This window comes from Engraulis encrasicolus, chromosome 18 (genome assembly GCF_034702125.1).
Source record: "Engraulis encrasicolus isolate BLACKSEA-1 chromosome 18, IST_EnEncr_1.0, whole genome shotgun sequence".
Taxonomy (NCBI): Eukaryota; Metazoa; Chordata; class Actinopteri; order Clupeiformes; family Engraulidae; genus Engraulis; species Engraulis encrasicolus.
In genome coordinates this window covers 23,108,237-23,113,236 of record NC_085874.1, presented here as the reverse complement: position 1 = coordinate 23,113,236, position 5,000 = coordinate 23,108,237, and positions in this window count along the sequence as shown.

The window sequence follows — 5,000 nt, the reverse complement described above, 5'->3', positions numbered from 1 at the left end:
ACAGGGGTGAGTTTCTCAAAAGAGAAGTTGTTAGCCTGTTAGCAACTTCGGTAGTTGCCAATGGGAAAATGCATTGACAACAACAAAGTAGCTAATGTAGTTAACAACTTTGGTTTTGAGAAATTCACCCCAGAATTGCCTGTGTGGTAGGTGCCCTTTGCTGTCGTACGCAGTAAGGTCACACACACACAGCAAGAACTGTAGGCCCACTGATGTTATTCAGTCATTTAATCGTTTGTTTATTTGTTTTTATTTGAATTTTCTTTTATTCGTTGATTTCTTCGCTCATTCTTTTGTTCGTTTGGTCGTCCGTTCGTTTGTTTGTTTCTTCACTTGCTCACGCACTCGCTCAGTTCAGTCAGATTAATATATCGAGAGAATAAAACAGCGACATATTGTGCTATGTGTGAATGATAGATGTGTGGTGCTATGTGTGTACAGAATGCATGCATTTTTTGTGCACATTTGTATGTAAAAGTGAGTGTATTTGTGAGCGCATTTGTGAGTTTGTAAAAGATCGGTAGGTATGAGTGCACAGTACATCCGTAGGCTTGCGTGTGTGCATGCACACCATGCGTGTATGTGTCTGATGTGTGAGATACACAGTACATTACTGTGAATACAGAATTTGCATGCAGAATAAGAACATGGGATGTCCATGTGTATGTGAGACTGAGACAAAGACACAAAGAAACTAAGACAAAGAGAAAGAGAATGAGAAAGGGATAGACAAAGAGAGGAGGATTTACAGAGAGAACGGGGGGAATCGAAAGGGAGAGTCAAGTCAAGTAGGTTTTATTGTCAATTTCTTTACATGCACTGGTCATACAAAGAATTTGAAATTACATTTCTTGCTTTCCCATACAGACATAGACTAATCTAGGTAAGGACATAGACAGTATAGACATAGACAGTACTTATACATGGACTTAAGACAGTATGGACATAGACAGTGCTCATACAGACATTTAAAGTGCAAGACTGGACAACAGAAGACTTGTAGAGGACATACATTAAGAGGTATTTGTTGTGCTTTTGTGCTTTTCCTAAAAAAAAAGTCCTTTATAGCGTTCTGACATGGTAATAGTAGCATTTTGAAGAAAAATAAATATTAAAGAGGTCTGTCAAGTACACCAGCAGCAGTGTGTGTGTGTGTGTGTGTGTGTGTGTGTGTGTGTATGTGTGTGTGTATGTGTTTAGTGCAGGTAGAAGGTGCGGTGTGCGTCTTGTGTGTATGTTCGTGTGTCTGTGTGTGTGTGTGTGTGTGTGTGTGTGTGTCAGTGTGTGTATGTTTGGGTTTAGTGCAGAAAGTGCAGTGTGCTTGTGTGCTTGTGTGTGTGTGTGTGTGTGTGTGTGTGTGTGTGCGTGTGTGTGTGCGTGTGTGTGTGTGTGTTTTGAGTTAGTGCAGGTTGAAAGTTCAGTCACAAGTATAGTAGTGCAGGTGGAATGTTCAGTCGCAGATATGGTGGTGGGGGATGGGGGGGGGGGGTTGTCAGTGGCCTTGCTGGCTAGAGGCTGACAGTGGAGGGAGAGTGGGTTGAGTGTTCAGCATCTTGATCGCTTGGTGCATTGTGCTGCTCGCCAGCCTGGTGGTACGGGAACGGAGGCGCCTGTACCTCTTTCCAGAGGGCAGGAGGCTGAACAGTTTGTGTGCAGGGTGGCTTGTGTCTTTGATGATCATCAGTGCTTTCCGGGTGAGGCGTGTGGTGTAAATGTCCTGCAGGGAGGGGAGTGGTACTCCAATGATCTTCTTCGCTGTGTTCACAACACGCTGGAGTGTCTTCCTGTTTTTCTCCGTGCAGCTTCCTCCCCACACTGTGATGCAGTTGGACACGACGCTCTCTATGGTTCCTCTGTAGAATGTTGTCATGATGGAGGGTGTAGCACTTGCCTTCTTTAGTTTGCGCAGGAAGTAGAGACGCTGATGGGCCTTCTTCGCCAGTGATGTAGTGTTGGTGGTCCAAGAGAGGTCGTCGCTGATGTGCACTCCAAGGAACTTGGTGCTGCTCACTTTCTCCACAGCATCGCCGTCGATGGTCAGTGGTGGCAGTTGTTTTTGGACCCTTTGGAAGTTGACAACAATCTCCTTGGTCTTGTTGACATTCAGCAGGAGGTTGTTGTCTTTGCACCATCTGGCCAGCAGGTCTACTTCTTCTCTGTAGTGAGTCTCATCGCCCTTGGTGATGAGGCCCACCAGTGTTGTATCATCCGCAAACTTCACTAGATGGTTAGTGCTGTGGGTCATTGTGCAGTCGTGTGTCAGCAGCGTGAACAGCAGGGGGCTGAGAACACAACCTTGCGGAGCCCCCGTGCTCAGGGTCAGGGTGCTCGAGGTGTTGTTCCCTACCCGTACTGCTTGTGGTCTTTGCATCAGGAAGTCCAGCAGCCAGTTGCAGAGGGAGGTGCTGAAACCTAGTTTGTCCAGTTTTCTGATGAGTTGTTGTGGTATTATGGTATTGAATGCTGAACTGAAGTCAATGAACAGCATTCTCACATATGAGTCTTTATTGTCCAAGTGGGTGAGGGCTGGATGGAGGGCAGAGCAAATTGCATCCTCCGTGGATCGCTTGGCTCGGTATGCGAACTGGTAGGGGTCTAGGGTTAGGGTTAGGGTGGCTTTGATGTGTGACAGGACTAGCCGTTCGAAGCACTTCATGATTATGGGCGTCAGTGCTACAGGACGGTAGTCATTGAAGCATGATGGTGATGATTTCTTCGGCACAGGTATGATGGTAGCAGCTTTGAAAAGTGATGGGATGACTGCTTGCTCCAGAGAGATGTTAAAGATGTCTGTGAAGACATCCTTCAGCTCTTCTGCACAATCCTTCAACACTCGGCCTGGTATGTTGTCTGGGCCAGCTGCTTTGCGTGGGTTGATGGTGGCCAGTGTCCTCTTAACACTGGCAGAGGACAGGTAAAGGGGTTGATCATGGGGGGGAGGGGGAGTTTTCTGTGGGTGAGTGTCATTTTGTGCTTCAAAGCGGGCAAAGAAACTGTTCAGGTCGTTTAGCAGAGAGGTGTTGTTGTCACAGCTTCGTGGTGCAGGCTTATAGTCCGTGATGGCCTGTATGCCCTGCCACAGGCTCTGTGCATCTCTGCTGTCTTTGAAGTGTGTTGTTATTTTGTCTGAGTATTCCTTTTTTGCTTTCCTGATGCCCTGGGACAGGTTTGCTCTTGCTGTCTTTAGGCCAGCTACGTCTCCTGCTCTGAAGGCTTTGTCTCTGGCCCTCAGCAGTCGGTGAACGTCCCCTGTGAACCATGGCTTCTGGTTGGCCCTGGTAGTGATGTGTTTTATTTCTGTAACATCATCGATGCATTTTGTGATGTAGGAGGTCACGGTGTCTGTGTACTCCTCAATGTCAATGTGATTGCTGTGGGTGGCAGTTGTTCTGAAAATGTCCCAGTCTGTGGTTTCAAAGCAGTCCTGAAGTCGTGAGATGGCTCCCTCAGGCCATTTTCTCACCTCCTTCTGAACTGGTTTGGTGAGTTTTGCCTTTTGTCTGTAAGCTGGCAGTAGCAGAATTGTTGTGTGGTCTGATGATCCAATGTGGGGGATGGGCTTTGCCTTGTATGCTCTCTTCTGATTTGTGTAAACGAGGTCCAGGGTGTTTTGTTCTCTTGTTGGGAAGTTGACATGTTGATGAAATTTTGGAAGTACTGTTTTGAGATTTCCGTGGTTGAAATCCCCCAGTACCACTGTGAAGGCATCTGGGTGTGCATCTTGTTGTTCACTGATGCCCCGATGCAGCTCGTTCAGTGCCTCGCTTTTGACGCCATTGTTGTTGCTGGGTGGGAGGTAGACGGCGACTAATAGGATAGCGGATATTTCTCTGGGTAAATAGAAAGGTCGGCACTTGATGATCATGAACTCCACTCGTGGAGAGCAGTGCCTCTGTACTACCGTAGCATTATTGCACCAAGCATCATGTGTGTAGACACATATTCCTCCCCCTCGTTTTTTCTCTGCAAGGGCTCTGTCCGCTCGGTGGCACGTTTGTTGTTCCAGTTGTAAAGCCGAATCGGGTATGCCGTCGTTCAGCCATGATTCGGTGAACACCGTAACGCAGCAGTTCCTCACGGTTTTGTTCGCTGATCTTAGTAGCCGTATGTCATCCATCTTATTGTCCAGAGATCTGACGTTTGCCAAGAGAATTGATGGTATTGCTGGACGAGTTGGGTTGGCTGCAAGCCGTGTCTCGACGCCACCTCGTTTGCCCCTTTTCCTAATTCTTGAGCATCGTTTTCGGGTCCGATGTAGTCCTATGGCAGACGGGTCCGATGTAGTCCTATGCCGCCGGAGAATTCCTAGTTCTTCCAGAGTCTTCATTGGTACATCCAATACATTGCTTAAGTTGTCCATTCTTATCTGCAACAGCTGTTGCCGACTGTACGTGCGTTCCGACATATTTTCCGACGATAGACATTTCGAAAGACACATTTTAACACAAATAAACACTGAAAGTTGGGAAAGCAAGGGGCTGCTGCAACCTACGTGCGCCGCCGCCGGAAATACGTGATGATACGTGCGAGAGAGAGAGAGAGAGAGAGAGAGAGAGAGAGAGAGAGAGAGAGAGAGAGAGAGAGAGAGAGAGAGAGAGAGAGAGAGAGAGAGAGAGAGAGAGAGAGTATGTTGCTGTTAGGGTTGGCTAGTGTAGTGGCGATGGGTGTGGCGATGGGTGTGATGGGTCTGGCACCCCACTGCTCTACTACAAAGCCCAGAGCAGCAACCCCTTCACTGACAATTACTGATGGATGCAGCCCTGGTCCACGGCATCATTTATTCTCTCTGTGAGTGTGTGTGTGTGTGTGTGTGTGTGTGTGTGTGTGTGTGTGTGTGTGTGTGTGTGTGTGTGTGTGTGTGTGTGTGTGTGTGTGTGTGTGTGTGTGTGTGTGTGTGTGTGTGTGTGTGGGTGTGTGTGTGTGTTAGCAAGTGAAGTGAAAGTGAAAGCCCATTGGGAAACTCCAACTCCCATTGTCATTGTGACACAGCACTCCACAGC